The sequence below is a fragment of the Elephas maximus genome, chromosome 5, assembly GCF_024166365.1.
Source record: "Elephas maximus indicus isolate mEleMax1 chromosome 5, mEleMax1 primary haplotype, whole genome shotgun sequence".
NCBI lineage: Eukaryota > Metazoa > Chordata > Mammalia > Proboscidea > Elephantidae > Elephas > Elephas maximus.
In genome coordinates, this window is record NC_064823.1 from 825,860 (window position 1) to 843,048 (window position 17,189).

The window sequence follows — 17,189 nt, forward strand, 5'->3', positions numbered from 1 at the left end:
GAGCTGATTCAAGCCGAATCACGTCGAATCCCGTTCAGTGCATCCAATCCAATCCAAACGTCTAGATTAGAGAAGGGGAGGGGAGGGTGGACTAGAATAGAGTAGAGTAGACTAGAAGAGATTAGGACAGAATAGAAGGAATAGAATAGAGTAGAAAAGAGTAGGGTCGAATAGACTCGAATAGAGTCGAATAGAGACGAATAGAGAAAACAGAGCTGAATGGAGCCGAGTAGAGACGTAGAGGAGCCATATAGAGCCGATTCGAACCTCATCGAGCTGAATCAAGCAGAATCACGCCGACTGTCACTGAGTAGCGTCGAATCACATCGAATCACGTCGAATCGCATCAAATCACATCGTTTTGTGTCGGACCGGGTCGAATCGCTTCGTATCGCATCGGATTGCATCGAATGTCGTCGAATCACGACGAATCACGCCCCATCACGTCCAATAACTTCGAACTGCGTCCAATCTCCTAGAATTCTGCTGAATCACGTCGAATCGTATGGAATCTCGTCTAATCTCTTTGAATCCCGTCAAATGCCTTCGGACCTTGTCGAATCCCGTCGAATCCTGTCCAATCGCGTCGAAGTGAATCGAATTGAATCAAATCGATTCAAGTAGGGTGGGTTTGGGTGGGGTGCAGTAGGGTTGGGTAGGGTAGGATAGAACAGAGTCCAACAGAATAGGAGAGAACAGAAGAGAACAGAAAGAATCCAGCAGAATAGAATAGAGTAGAAAAGAGTCAGATAGTGCAGAGCATAGCCGAATTGAGGCGAATGGAGACAAAACAAGATGAATCGCGTTGAAGCGCTTCGAATCGGGTCAAATCGAATCCATTCGAATAGATTAGGGTAGGGAAGGGTAGACGAGAATAGAGGAGAATAGTGCAGAATGGTGTGGAATGGATTAGAACGGAGCCGACTAGAGACGACTAGAGTAGAAAAGAGTCGAATAGAGCATAGTTGGGCCGAATAGGGCCAAAGAAGGCCTAATCGAGCAGAATCCAGCAGAATCGATGCCATTGGAGCTGAATGGAGCCAAATGGAGCCCAATCGAACCGATTCGAAGCGAATTGATCTGATTCAAGCCTAATCGGGTCGAATGGTGTGAAAATGCGATGACTCGAACAGAATCAAAGATTAGAGAAGGGGAGGGGAGCGGCTGGGAGGGTAGAACAGAACAGAATAGAACAGTACATAATAGAAGGAACAGAATATAGCACAGTACGGTAGAGCAGAGCAGAGTAAAGTAGAGAAGAGTAGAGTCGAATAGAGTGAACTAGTGCAGAATAGAGCTGAATAGAGCCAATTCTAGCCGAATCGAGCCCAAAGGAAACAAAACGTGATGAATCGCGTCGAATAGCGTCCAATCGAATCCATTAGAATAGATTACAGTAGGGTAGAGTAGAACAGAATAGAGCAGAATCAAGTCGAATGGAGTTGCATAGAGAAAACTAGAGTAGAAAAGAGTCGAATCGAGCCGAATAAGGCTGAACCAAGTCGAATTGAGTTGAAACAAGCTGAATCGAAGCGATTCAAGCCAAATCGAGCTGAATCGAGCTGATGGTGCCGAATGAGCCGATTCAAGCATCATCGCGTCCAATCACATTGAAATGCTTTGACTCGAATCCAATTGAATAGATTCGAAAAGGTTAGGGTAGGGTGGTTTTGGATAGGGTAGACTAGGGTAGACGAAAGCAGACTAGAGTAGAGTAGACAAGCGAAGTCTAGAGTAGTAGCCTAGACAAGACAGCTGGACTAGTCAGACTAGTGGTATAGATCAGTAGGCTAGACAACTAGCCTTGGAGAGTACCCTTGCCTTGACAAGTACCCTAAATTCTGAATCTGAACTACTCCCCTTGCCTTAACTAGTATCCTGAACTAGTAGCCTTGTCTGAACTAGTACCCTTAACTAGTAGCCTTGCCTTAAGTAATAGTCTTAATGTCTACCCTTGCCTTACTAGTACCCTGAACTAGTAGCCCTGCCTTAACTAGTACCCTGGCCTTCACCAGTAGCCTTAACTAGTACCCTGGCCTTCACTAGTAGCCTTGCCTCAACTAGTACCCTTAACTAACACCCTAGCATGAGCTAGTACTCTTAACTAGTACCTGGCCTTCTCAGTCCCCATAAGTCCTACCCTGGCCTTAACCAGCTGCCTTAACTGGTACCCTGGTCTTAACTAGTAGTATTGACTTCTACCCTTGAATCCACTGGTCGCCTAAACTAGTCGTCTTGCCTTCAGTAGTAGCCTTCACTTGTACCTTGCCTTAACTAGTATCGTTATCTAGTACCTGTGCCTTAACTAGTACTCTTAGCTAGTACAGCGGCCATAACGAGTAGCCTGAACTAGTAGCCTTGTCTGAATTAGTCCTCTGAACTAGTAGCCTTGCTTTAAGTAATCGTCTTAACGTCTGCCCTTGCCTTACTAGTACCCTTAACTAGTAGCCAAGCCTTAACTACTACCCCTAACTAGTAGCCTTGCCTTAACTAGTACCCTTGCCTTAACCAGTTGCCTTAAGTAGTACCCCGGCCTTAACTAGAAGTATCAACTTGTAAACTTGCATCCAATAGTAGCCTTAACTAGTACTCTTGCCTTAAGTAGTGGCCTGAACTAGTACTCGTGCCTTAGCTAGTACTCTGAACTAGTACAGTGCCTCTAACTAGTATCCTGAACTAGTAGCCTTCTCTAAACTAGTACCCTTAACTAGTAGCCTTGCCTTCACTAGTACCCTGGCCTTCTCCAGTAGCCTTAACTAAGACCCTGGCCTTCACTGGCAGCCTTAACTAGTACCCTTAACTAGTACCCTCGCATTAACTAGTAGTCTGAACTAGTACCCTGGCCGTATCAGTACCCAGAACTACTACCCTTGCCGTAACCAGTTTCCTTAACTAGTACCCCGGCCTTAACTAGTAGTATTCACTTGTATATTTGCATCAACTAGTAGCCTTAACTAGTACTCTTCCCTTAAGCAGCGGCCTGTATTTGTACCTTGCCTTAACTAGCAGCCTTAACTAGCACCCGTGCCTTTACTCATACTCTTAACTAGTACAGTGCCCCTAACTAGTATCCTGAACTGGTAGCCTTGTCCTAAGTAGTACCCTTAACTAGGAGCCTTGCCTTAAGGAATAGTCTTAATGGCTACCCTGGCCTCAACAAGTACCCTTAACTAGTACCCTTGCATTAATTAGTAGTCTTAACTGGTAGCCTGGCCTTGTCAGTACCCATAACTACTACCCTTGCCTTAACCAGTTGCCTTACCTAGCAACCTGGACTTAGCCAGTAGTATTAACATGTACCCTTGCATCGACTAGTAGACTTAAGTAGGACTCTTGCCTGAAGTAGTGGCCTTAACACGTTCCTTGCCTTACTAGTAGCCTTAACTAGTACTCTGAACTAGTACAGTGGCCCTAACTAGTATTCTGAACTAGAAGCCTTGTGGTAACTAGTACCCTTAACTAGTCACCTTGCCTTAGGGAACAGTCTTAACGTCTACCCTTGCCTTACTAGTCCTCTTAACAAGTAGCCAAGCCTTAACTAGTACCCTGAAGTAGTAGCCTTGCATGGACGAGTAGCCCAGCCTTAACTAGTACCCTGGCCGTCACTAGTACCCTTGCCTCAACTAGTACCCTGGCATTAACTAGTAGTCTTAACTAGTACCCTGGCCGTATCGCTACCCAGAACTACTACCCTTGCCTTGACCAGTTGCCTTAACTAGTACCCTGGCCTTAATGAGTAGTATGAACTTGTACCCTTGCATCAACTAGTAGCCTAAACTAATACGCTTGCCTGAAGTCGTAGCCTTCACTTGTACCTTGCCTTCCTAGTAGCCTTAACTAGTACCCGTCCATGAACTAGTACTCTTAACTAGTACAGTGGCCCTAACTAGTAGCCTGAACTAGTCCCCTTGCCTTAGGTAGTCCCTTTTCCAAACTAGTACCCTTCTTGAGTACCCCTATGGAGTAGGGTATGGTACAGTAGGGTGTCATGAGGTAGGGTAGCATACGGTAGAACAGAGAAAACAGAATCCAATAGAATAGAAGAGGATGAGTCAGGATAGGTTAGTTTCGTGTAGGGTGTGGTAGAGTAGCATAGGATGGAATAGAGAAAAGAGAAAACGAGAATCCAATACAACAGAATCGAAAAGAAGAGACTAGATGAGGAAAGACTAGGGCGGGATAGGGTTCTGTCGAATAGAAGAGCGTAGAATGGTGTGGAATGGAGTCAAATGCAGTCAAACCGAGATGAATAGACTAGGAAAGAGTTGAATAGAGCCGAATAGCACCGAATAGGGACATCTAGGGCTGAGTCGAGCCCAATCGAGCCCAACCGAGCCCAATCAAGTCCAATCGACCAGATTCGAGCTGAATGGAGCCCAATGGAGCTGGAATGAGCCAAATAGAGACACAGAAAATGAGCCAAGCTAGATCGAGCCAAATCGCACCTAATCGCATCCTATGGCATCGAATCTCGTCGAAGTCCATCCAATCCCACCAAAACCCATCGAATCTCATGAAATCTCACCGAATCCCGTCCAATTGTGTCAAATCGGGTCGAATTGAATGCAATCGAATTCAATAGAACAGCTTAGAGTAGTGTAGGTTAGGCTGGGATTCAATAGGGTAGGGCAGAGAGGAATAGACTAGAGAAGCATAGAGTAGAAGAGAAGAGAATACAAAGAGTAGAATGGAGTAGAGTGGAGTAGAGTAGACTAGTCAGAGTCGAGTAGTGCAGAATAGAGATGAATAGATCCAATTCGAGCTGAATCGAGTCGAATGGAGAGGAAATGAGACAAATCTCCATGAATCGAATAGATTAGAGTAGAGTAGGGTGGGGGAGAAGAGAATAGAATAGTGTAGAATGGAGTCGAACAGAGTAGAATGGTGTGGAATGGAGTCGAATGGAGCCAAATAGAGACGAATAGAGTAGAAAAGAGTTGAATAGAGCTGAACAGGGCCGGATAAGTTTGGATCGAGCCTAATGATGCTGAATCGAGCAGAATCGAGCCAAATTGACCCGATTCAAGCCAAATCGAGCTAAATCAAGCCAATTCGAGCCTAAATCCCATGGAATCGCCTTGAAAGGCATTGAATCGAATCGAATCGATTAGAGTAGAGGAGGGTAGAGTAGGAGGGGTTAGACTAGAAGGGAACAGAACCCAAGAGAAAGAATCGAATAGAATGAAGTAGAGACGAGTACAGTAGAATAGAGTCCAATAGAGTTGAATAGAGCCAAACAGAGCTGAATGCAGCCGAATCCACCAAATTCGAGGTGAATCGAGAAGAATCATGTCGAATCGCGTTGAAACGTGTCGAATCCAATCCAATCGTTTAGTGTAGGGCAGGTAAGATGAGGGTAGGGTAGGGTAGAAAAGAATAGATTAGAATAGAACAGAAAGAATAGAGACGAGTAGACTAGAGTCAAATAGAGTCAAATCCTGCCGAAAAGAGCCGAATAGAGAGGAAAAGGGCCAAGTCAAACCGAATCGAGTTGAATTCGCACAAAAAGGAGCTGATTCGAGCCGATAGGACCTGAATCAGGCCGAATCCCGTTCAAGTCTGTTGAATAGAATAGAACAGATTACAGTAGGCTAAGTTAGAGTAGGGTAGGATAGAACCAAATGCAGTAGAACAGAACAGGATCGAAGAGAACTGAAAGAATAGAATAGGGTCGAGTAGTGCAGAGTCTAGAAGAATAGAGTTGAATATTGCCGACTAGAGCAAAATAGAGCCCAAAAGACCCAACGTGATAGAAATCAAGATGAATGGCGCCGAATCCCGCGGAATCATGCTGGATCGCGTCGAAGCCCGTTGAATTGCATTGAATCCCATCCATTCGAGTCCAATCCAATCGAATCGATTAGAATAGACTAGAGAAGGGTAGAGTACAAGACAATAGACTAGAGAAGAATACAGTCGGATGGAGTAGAATGGTGTAGAATGGAGTTGAAAAGAGATAATAGAGTTGAGTAGACTCGTAGAGCCATATAGAGTTGAACAGAGCCTGTTCAAGCTGAATAGAGCTGACCAGGGCGAAACGGAGCCGATTAGAACTGAATCGAACCGATTGGAGCCCAAGAGGGATGAATGGAGTGCAACGGAGCCGATTGGAGCCGAATCGCATCGAAATGCGTGGAATCGAATCCAGTGGAATAGATTAGAGTAGGGTTGGTTAAAATAGAGTAGAATAGAATTGAACACAGTAAAAGAGAATAAAAAGAATACAAGAGAATCGAGTCCAAAAGGTTAGAGCAGAGCAGAATAGTGTAGAGTAGAACAGAGTCGAATAGAGTCGAATCGAGCCAAATGGAGAAGAAACAAGGCAAATCGCGTTGAATCCCCTCGAACCAATTCCAGTCAATTAGGGTAGGGTAGAGTAAAATAGCGTTGAGTGGAGTAGAATGCTGTGCAACGCAATCGAATGGAGTCGAAAAGAGTCGAAAAGAGCCGAATAGTGCTGAAGAGGGCCGAAGAGGGCCGAATCGAGCAGAATTGAGCCAAATCCAGCAAATCGAGCCTAATGGAGCCGAATGGAGCCGAATCCAGCTGAATCGACACTCTTCGAGCCAAATGGAGCCGAATGGACATGAATCGAACCAATTCGACCTGAATCGTGTCCAAATTCATGGAATCGAATTGAACAGATTAGAGTAGGGGAGGTTCGGGTATGGCAGGGTGGAATAGAGTAGAGTAGCATAGAATAAAACAGAAGAGAAGAGAACAGAACAATACAGAACGAATACAGAAAACAGTAGGCTAGAGTAGCGTAGAGGGAAACAGAGTAGAGTAGAATAGATTCGAACAGAGCTAAATGGAGCCAAACTGAGCCGAATCGTGTCCAAATGGGTTGAAGCCAATCCAATCCAATGGATTAGAGTAGAGTAGAGTTGGGTAGCATAGGGTAGGGTAGAATAGAGTAGAATAGGAAGAATAAAGAAAATAGAGAAGAGTAGACTAGAGTACGATAGAGTAGGCTAGTGTATAATAGGGTAGACTCGAATACGGCTGAGTAGAGCCGAATGGAGTCGAAATGAGAGGAATCACGTCTAATGGATTCGAGTAAATTAGAGTGGTGTAGGATAGAGTAGAGCAGAATAGTGTAGAATGGTGTGGAATAAATAGAATGGAGTAGAATGGAGTCAAATAGAGACGAAAAGAGTAGAGAAGAGTCAAATAGAGCAGAATAGGGCCGAAAAGGCCGAATTGAGCAGAATCGAAGCAATTCAAGCCAAAACGAGCCGAATAGAGCCAAATCGAATCGAATCGAGCTGATTCAAGCCGAATCACGTCGAATCCCGTTCAGTGCATCCAATCCAATCCAAACGTCTAGATTAGAGAAGGGGAGGGGAGGGTGGACTAGAATAGAGTAGAGTAGACTAGAAGAGATTAGGACAGAATAGAAGGAATAGAATAGAGTAGAAAAGAGTAGGGTCGAATAGACTCGAATAGAGTCGAATAGAGACGAATAGAGAAAACAGAGCTGAATGGAGCCGAGTAGAGACGTAGAGGAGCCATATAGAGCCGATTCGAACCTCATCGAGCTGAATCAAGCAGAATCACGCCGACTGTCACTGAGTAGCGTCGAATCACATCGAATCACGTCGAATCGCATCAAATCACATCGTTTTGTGTCGGACCGGGTCGAATCGCTTCGTATCGCATCGGATTGCATCGAATGTCGTCGAATCACGACGAATCACGCCCCATCACGTCCAATAACTTCGAACTGCGTCCAATCTCCTAGAATTCTGCTGAATCACGTCGAATCGTATGGAATCTCGTCTAATCTCTTTGAATCCCGTCAAATGCCTTCGGACCTTGTCGAATCCCGTCGAATCCTGTCCAATCGCGTCGAAGTGAATCGAATTGAATCAAATCGATTCAAGTAGGGTGGGTTTGGGTGGGGTGCAGTAGGGTTGGGTAGGGTAGGATAGAACAGAGTCCAACAGAATAGGAGAGAACAGAAGAGAACAGAAAGAATCCAGCAGAATAGAATAGAGTAGAAAAGAGTCAGATAGTGCAGAGCATAGCCGAATTGAGGCGAATGGAGACAAAACAAGATGAATCGCGTTGAAGCGCTTCGAATCGGGTCAAATCGAATCCATTCGAATAGATTAGGGTAGGGAAGGGTAGACGAGAATAGAGGAGAATAGTGCAGAATGGTGTGGAATGGATTAGAACGGAGCCGACTAGAGACGACTAGAGTAGAAAAGAGTCGAATAGAGCATAGTTGGGCCGAATAGGGCCAAAGAAGGCCTAATCGAGCAGAATCCAGCAGAATCGATGCCATTGGAGCTGAATGGAGCCAAATGGAGCCCAATCGAACCGATTCGAAGCGAATTGATCTGATTCAAGCCTAATCGGGTCGAATGGTGTGAAAATGCGATGACTCGAACAGAATCAAAGATTAGAGAAGGGGAGGGGAGCGGCTGGGAGGGTAGAACAGAACAGAATAGAACAGTACATAATAGAAGGAACAGAATATAGCACAGTACGGTAGAGCAGAGCAGAGTAAAGTAGAGAAGAGTAGAGTCGAATAGAGTGAACTAGTGCAGAATAGAGCTGAATAGAGCCAATTCTAGCCGAATCGAGCCCAAAGGAAACAAAACGTGATGAATCGCGTCGAATAGCGTCCAATCGAATCCATTAGAATAGATTACAGTAGGGTAGAGTAGAACAGAATAGAGCAGAATCAAGTCGAATGGAGTTGCATAGAGAAAACTAGAGTAGAAAAGAGTCGAATCGAGCCGAATAAGGCTGAACCAAGTCGAATTGAGTTGAAACAAGCTGAATCGAAGCGATTCAAGCCAAATCGAGCTGAATCGAGCTGATGGTGCCGAATGAGCCGATTCAAGCATCATCGCGTCCAATCACATTGAAATGCTTTGACTCGAATCCAATTGAATAGATTCGAAAAGGTTAGGGTAGGGTGGTTTTGGATAGGGTAGACTAGGGTAGACGAAAGCAGACTAGAGTAGAGTAGACAAGCGAAGTCTAGAGTAGTAGCCTAGACAAGACAGCTGGACTAGTCAGACTAGTGGTATAGATCAGTAGGCTAGACAACTAGCCTTGGAGAGTACCCTTGCCTTGACAAGTACCCTAAATTCTGAATCTGAACTACTCCCCTTGCCTTAACTAGTATCCTGAACTAGTAGCCTTGTCTGAACTAGTACCCTTAACTAGTAGCCTTGCCTTAAGTAATAGTCTTAATGTCTACCCTTGCCTTACTAGTACCCTGAACTAGTAGCCCTGCCTTAACTAGTACCCTGGCCTTCACCAGTAGCCTTAACTAGTACCCTGGCCTTCACTAGTAGCCTTGCCTCAACTAGTACCCTTAACTAACACCCTAGCATGAGCTAGTACTCTTAACTAGTACCTGGCCTTCTCAGTCCCCATAAGTCCTACCCTGGCCTTAACCAGCTGCCTTAACTGGTACCCTGGTCTTAACTAGTAGTATTGACTTCTACCCTTGAATCCACTGGTCGCCTAAACTAGTCGTCTTGCCTTCAGTAGTAGCCTTCACTTGTACCTTGCCTTAACTAGTATCGTTATCTAGTACCTGTGCCTTAACTAGTACTCTTAGCTAGTACAGCGGCCATAACGAGTAGCCTGAACTAGTAGCCTTGTCTGAATTAGTCCTCTGAACTAGTAGCCTTGCTTTAAGTAATCGTCTTAACGTCTGCCCTTGCCTTACTAGTACCCTTAACTAGTAGCCAAGCCTTAACTACTACCCCTAACTAGTAGCCTTGCCTTAACTAGTACCCTTGCCTTAACCAGTTGCCTTAAGTAGTACCCCGGCCTTAACTAGAAGTATCAACTTGTAAACTTGCATCCAATAGTAGCCTTAACTAGTACTCTTGCCTTAAGTAGTGGCCTGAACTAGTACTCGTGCCTTAGCTAGTACTCTGAACTAGTACAGTGCCTCTAACTAGTATCCTGAACTAGTAGCCTTCTCTAAACTAGTACCCTTAACTAGTAGCCTTGCCTTCACTAGTACCCTGGCCTTCTCCAGTAGCCTTAACTAAGACCCTGGCCTTCACTGGTAGCCTTAACTCGCACCCTTAACTAGTACCCTCGCATTAACTAGTAGTCTGAACTAGTACCCTGGCCGTATCAGTACCCAGAACTACTACCCTTGCCGTAACCAGTTTCCTTAACTAGTACCCCGGCCTTAACTAGTAGTATTCACTTGTATATTTGCATCAACTAGTAGCCTTAACTAGTACTCTTCCCTTAAGCAGCGGCCTGTATTTGTACCTTGCCTTAACTAGCAGCCTTAACTAGCACCCGTGCCTTTACTCATACTCTTAACTAGTACAGTGCCCCTAACTAGTATCCTGAACTGGTAGCCTTGTCCTAAGTAGTACCCTTAACTAGGAGCCTTGCCTTAAGGAATAGTCTTAATGGCTACCCTGGCCTCAACAAGTACCCTTAACTAGTACCCTTGCATTAATTAGTAGTCTTAACTGGTAGCCTGGCCTTGTCAGTACCCATAACTACTACCCTTGCCTTAACCAGTTGCCTTACCTAGCAACCTGGACTTAGCCAGTAGTATTAACATGTACCCTTGCATCGACTAGTAGACTTAAGTAGGACTCTTGCCTGAAGTAGTGGCCTTAACACGTTCCTTGCCTTACTAGTAGCCTTAACTAGTACTCTGAACTAGTACAGTGGCCCTAACTAGTATTCTGAACTAGAAGCCTTGTGGTAACTAGTACCCTTAACTAGTCACCTTGCCTTAGGGAACAGTCTTAACGTCTACCCTTGCCTTACTAGTCCTCTTAACAAGTAGCCAAGCCTTAACTAGTACCCTGAAGTAGTAGCCTTGCATGGACGAGTAGCCCAGCCTTAACTAGTACCCTGGCCGTCACTAGTACCCTTGCCTCAACTAGTACCCTGGCATTAACTAGTAGTCTTAACTAGTACCCTGGCCGTATCGCTACCCAGAACTACTACCCTTGCCTTGACCAGTTGCCTTAACTAGTACCCTGGCCTTAATGAGTAGTATGAACTTGTACCCTTGCATCAACTAGTAGCCTAAACTAATACGCTTGCCTGAAGTCGTAGCCTTCACTTGTACCTTGCCTTCCTAGTAGCCTTAACTAGTACCCGTCCATGAACTAGTACTCTTAACTAGTACAGTGGCCCTAACTAGTAGCCTGAACTAGTCCCCTTGCCTTAGGTAGTCCCTTTTCCAAACTAGTACCCTTCTTGAGTACCCCTATGGAGTAGGGTATGGTACAGTAGGGTGTCATGAGGTAGGGTAGCATACGGTAGAACAGAGAAAACAGAATCCAATAGAATAGAAGAGGATGAGTCAGGATAGGTTAGTTTCGTGTAGGGTGTGGTAGAGTAGCATAGGATGGAATAGAGAAAAGAGAAAACGAGAATCCAATACAACAGAATCGAAAAGAAGAGACTAGATGAGGAAAGACTAGGGCGGGATAGGGTTCTGTCGAATAGAAGAGCGTAGAATGGTGTGGAATGGAGTCAAATGCAGTCAAACCGAGATGAATAGACTAGGAAAGAGTTGAATAGAGCCGAATAGCACCGAATAGGGACATCTAGGGCTGAGTCGAGCCCAATCGAGCCCAACCGAGCCCAATCAAGTCCAATCGACCAGATTCGAGCTGAATGGAGCCCAATGGAGCTGGAATGAGCCAAATAGAGACACAGAAAATGAGCCAAGCTAGATCGAGCCAAATCGCACCTAATCGCATCCTATGGCATCGAATCTCGTCGAAGTCCATCCAATCCCACCAAAACCCATCGAATCTCATGAAATCTCACCGAATCCCGTCCAATTGTGTCAAATCGGGTCGAATTGAATGCAATCGAATTCAATAGAACAGCTTAGAGTAGTGTAGGTTAGGCTGGGATTCAATAGGGTAGGGCAGAGAGGAATAGACTAGAGAAGCATAGAGTAGAAGAGAAGAGAATACAAAGAGTAGAATGGAGTAGAGTGGAGTAGAGTAGACTAGTCAGAGTCGAGTAGTGCAGAATAGAGATGAATAGATCCAATTCGAGCTGAATCGAGTCGAATGGAGAGGAAATGAGACAAATCTCCATGAATCGAATAGATTAGAGTAGAGTAGGGTGGGGGAGAAGAGAATAGAATAGTGTAGAATGGAGTCGAACAGAGTAGAATGGTGTGGAATGGAGTCGAATGGAGCCAAATAGAGACGAATAGAGTAGAAAAGAGTTGAATAGAGCTGAACAGGGCCGGATAAGTTTGGATCGAGCCTAATGATGCTGAATCGAGCAGAATCGAGCCAAATTGACCCGATTCAAGCCAAATCGAGCTAAATCAAGCCAATTCGAGCCTAAATCCCATGGAATCGCCTTGAAAGGCATTGAATCGAATCGAATCGATTAGAGTAGAGGAGGGTAGAGTAGGAGGGGTTAGACTAGAAGGGAACAGAACCCAAGAGAAAGAATCGAATAGAATGAAGTAGAGACGAGTACAGTAGAATAGAGTCCAATAGAGTTGAATAGAGCCAAACAGAGCTGAATGCAGCCGAATCCACCAAATTCGAGGTGAATCGAGAAGAATCATGTCGAATCGCGTTGAAACGTGTCGAATCCAATCCAATCGTTTAGTGTAGGGCAGGTAAGATGAGGGTAGGGTAGGGTAGAAAAGAATAGATTAGAATAGAACAGAAAGAATAGAGACGAGTAGACTAGAGTCAAATAGAGTCAAATCCTGCCGAAAAGAGCCGAATAGAGAGGAAAAGGGCCAAGTCAAACCGAATCGAGTTGAATTCGCACAAAAAGGAGCTGATTCGAGCCGATAGGACCTGAATCAGGCCGAATCCCGTTCAAGTCTGTTGAATAGAATAGAACAGATTACAGTAGGCTAAGTTAGAGTAGGGTAGGATAGAACCAAATGCAGTAGAACAGAACAGGATCGAAGAGAACTGAAAGAATAGAATAGGGTCGAGTAGTGCAGAGTCTAGAAGAATAGAGTTGAATATTGCCGACTAGAGCAAAATAGAGCCCAAAAGACCCAACGTGATAGAAATCAAGATGAATGGCGCCGAATCCCGCGGAATCATGCTGGATCGCGTCGAAGCCCGTTGAATTGCATTGAATCCCATCCATTCGAGTCCAATCCAATCGAATCGATTAGAATAGACTAGAGAAGGGTAGAGTACAAGACAATAGACTAGAGAAGAATACAGTCGGATGGAGTAGAATGGTGTAGAATGGAGTTGAAAAGAGATAATAGAGTTGAGTAGACTCGTAGAGCCATATAGAGTTGAACAGAGCCTGTTCAAGCTGAATAGAGCTGACCAGGGCGAAACGGAGCCGATTAGAACTGAATCGAACCGATTGGAGCCCAAGAGGGATGAATGGAGTGCAACGGAGCCGATTGGAGCCGAATCGCATCGAAATGCGTGGAATCGAATCCAGTGGAATAGATTAGAGTAGGGTTGGTTAAAATAGAGTAGAATAGAATTGAACACAGTAAAAGAGAATAAAAAGAATACAAGAGAATCGAGTCCAAAAGGTTAGAGCAGAGCAGAATAGTGTAGAGTAGAACAGAGTCGAATAGAGTCGAATCGAGCCAAATGGAGAAGAAACAAGGCAAATCGCGTTGAATCCCCTCGAACCAATTCCAGTCAATTAGGGTAGGGTAGAGTAAAATAGCGTTGAGTGGAGTAGAATGCTGTGCAACGCAATCGAATGGAGTCGAAAAGAGTCGAAAAGAGCCGAATAGTGCTGAAGAGGGCCGAAGAGGGCCGAATCGAGCAGAATTGAGCCAAATCCAGCAAATCGAGCCTAATGGAGCCGAATGGAGCCGAATCCAGCTGAATCGACACTCTTCGAGCCAAATGGAGCCGAATGGACATGAATCGAACCAATTCGACCTGAATCGTGTCCAAATTCATGGAATCGAATTGAACAGATTAGAGTAGGGGAGGTTCGGGTATGGCAGGGTGGAATAGAGTAGAGTAGCATAGAATAAAACAGAAGAGAAGAGAACAGAACAATACAGAACGAATACAGAAAACAGTAGGCTAGAGTAGCGTAGAGGGAAACAGAGTAGAGTAGAATAGATTCGAACAGAGCTAAATGGAGCCAAACTGAGCCGAATCGTGTCCAAATGGGTTGAAGCCAATCCAATCCAATGGATTAGAGTAGAGTAGAGTAGAGTTGGGTAGCATAGGGTAGGGTAGAATAGAGTAGAATAGGAAGAATAAAGAAAATAGAGAAGAGTAGACTAGAGTACGATAGAGTAGGCTAGTGTATAATAGGGTAGACTCGAATACGGCTGAGTAGAGCCGAATGGAGTCGAAATGAGAGGAATCACGTCTAATGGATTCGAGTAAATTAGAGTGGTGTAGGATAGAGTAGAGCAGAATAGTGTAGAATGGTGTGGAATAAATAGAATGGAGTAGAATGGAGTCAAATAGAGACGAAAAGAGTAGAGAAGAGTCAAATAGAGCAGAATAGGGCCGAAAAGGCCGAATTGAGCAGAATCGAAGCAATTCAAGCCAAAACGAGCCGAATAGAGCCAAATCGAATCGAATCGAGCTGATTCAAGCCGAATCACGTCGAATCCCGTTCAGTGCATCCAATCCAATCCAAACGTCTAGATTAGAGAAGGGGAGGGGAGGGTGGACTAGAATAGAGTAGAGTAGACTAGAAGAGATTAGGACAGAATAGAAGGAATAGAATAGAGTAGAAAAGAGTAGGGTCGAATAGACTCGAATAGAGTCGAATAGAGACGAATAGAGAAAACAGAGCTGAATGGAGCCGAGTAGAGACGTAGAGGAGCCATATAGAGCCGATTCGAACCTCATCGAGCTGAATCAAGCAGAATCACGCCGACTGTCACTGAGTAGCGTCGAATCACATCGAATCACGTCGAATCGCATCAAATCACATCGTTTTGTGTCGGACCGGGTCGAATCGCTTCGTATCGCATCGGATTGCATCGAATGTCGTCGAATCACGACGAATCACGCCCCATCACGTCCAATAACTTCGAACTGCGTCCAATCTCCGAGAATTCTGCTGAATCACGTCGAATCGTATGGAATCTCGTCTAATCTCTTTGAATCCCGTCAAATGCCTTCGGACCTTGTCGAATCCCGTCGAATCCTGTCCAATCGCGTCGAAGTGAATCGAATTGAATCAAATCGATTCAAGTAGGGTGGGTTTGGGTGGGGTGCAGTAGGGTTGGGTAGGGTAGGATAGAACAGAGTCCAACAGAATAGGAGAGAACAGAAGAGAACAGAAAGAATCCAGCAGAATAGAATAGAGTAGAAAAGAGTCAGATAGTGCAGAGCATAGCCGAATTGAGGCGAATGGAGACAAAACAAGATGAATCGCGTTGAAGCGCTTCGAATCGGGTCAAATCGAATCCATTCGAATAGATTAGGGTAGGGAAGGGTAGACGAGAATAGAGGAGAATAGTGCAGAATGGTGTGGAATGGATTAGAACGGAGCCGACTAGAGACGACTAGAGTAGAAAAGAGTCGAATAGAGCATAGTTGGGCCGAATAGGGCCAAAGAAGGCCTAATCGAGCAGAATCCAGCAGAATCGATGCCATTGGAGCTGAATGGAGCCAAATGGAGCCCAATCGAACCGATTCGAAGCGAATTGATCTGATTCAAGCCTAATCGGGTCGAATGGCGTGAAAATGCGATGACTCGAACAGAATCAAAGATTAGAGAAGGGGAGGGGAGCGGCTGGGAGGGTAGAACAGAACAGAATAGAACAGTACATAATAGAAGGAACAGAATATAGCACAGTACGGTAGAGCAGAGCAGAGTAAAGTAGAGAAGAGTAGAGTCGAATAGAGTGAACTAGTGCAGAATAGAGCTGAATAGAGCCAATTCTAGCCGAATCGAGCCCAAAGGAAACAAAACGTGATGAATCGCGTCGAATAGCGTCCAATCGAATCCATTAGAATAGATTACAGTAGGGTAGAGTAGAACAGAATAGAGCAGAATCAAGTCGAATGGAGTTGCATAGAGAAAACTAGAGTAGAAAAGAGTCGAATCGAGCCGAATAAGGCTGAACCAAGTCGAATTGAGTTGAAACAAGCTGAATCGAAGCGATTCAAGCCAAATCGAGCTGAATCGAGCTGATGGTGCCGAATGAGCCGATTCAAGCATCATCGCGTCCAATCACATTGAAATGCTTTGACTCGAATCCAATTGAATAGATTCGAAAAGGTTAGGGTAGGGTGGTTTTGGATAGGGTAGACTAGGGTAGACGAAAGCAGACTAGAGTAGAGTAGACAAGCGAAGTCTAGAGTCGTAGCCTAGACAAGACAGCTGGACTAGTCAGACTAGTGGTATAGATCAGTAGGCTAGACAACTAGCCTTGGAGAGTACCCTTGCCTTGACAAGTACCCTAAATTCTGAATCTGAACTACTCCCCTTGCCTTAACTAGTATCCTGAACTAGTAGCCTTGTCTGAACTAGTACCCTTAACTAGTAGCCTTGCCTTAAGTAATAGTCTTAATGTCTACCCTTGCCTTACTAGTACCCTGAACTAGTAGCCCTGCCTTAACTAGTACCCTGGCCTTCACCAGTAGCCTTAACTAGTACCCTGGCCTTCACTAGTAGCCTTGCCTCAACTAGTACCCTTAACTAACACCCTAGCATGAGCTAGTACTCTTAACTAGTACCTGGCCTTCTCAGTCCCCATAAGTCCTACCCTGGCCTTAACCAGCTGCCTTAACTGGTACCCTGGTCTTAACTAGTAGTATTGACTTCTACCCTTGAATCCACTGGTCGCCTAAACTAGTCGTCTTGCCTTCAGTAGTAGCCTTCACTTGTACCTTGCCTTAACTAGTATCGTTATCTAGTACCTGTGCCTTAACTAGTACTCTTAGCTAGTACAGCGGCCATAACGAGTAGCCTGAACTAGTAGCCTTGTCTGAATTAGTCCTCTGAACTAGTAGCCTTGCTTTAAGTAATCGTCTTAACGTCTGCCCTTGCCTTACTAGTACCCTTAACTAGTAGCCAAGCCTTAACTACTACCCCTAACTAGTAGCCTTGCCTTAACTAGTACCCTTGCCTTAACCAGTTGCCTTAAGTAGTACCCCGGCCTTAACTAGAAGTATCAACTTGTAAACTTGCATCCAATAGTAGCCTTAACTAGTACTCTTGCCTTAAGTAGTGGCCTGAACTAGTACTCGTGCCTTAGCTAGTACTCTGAACTAGTACAG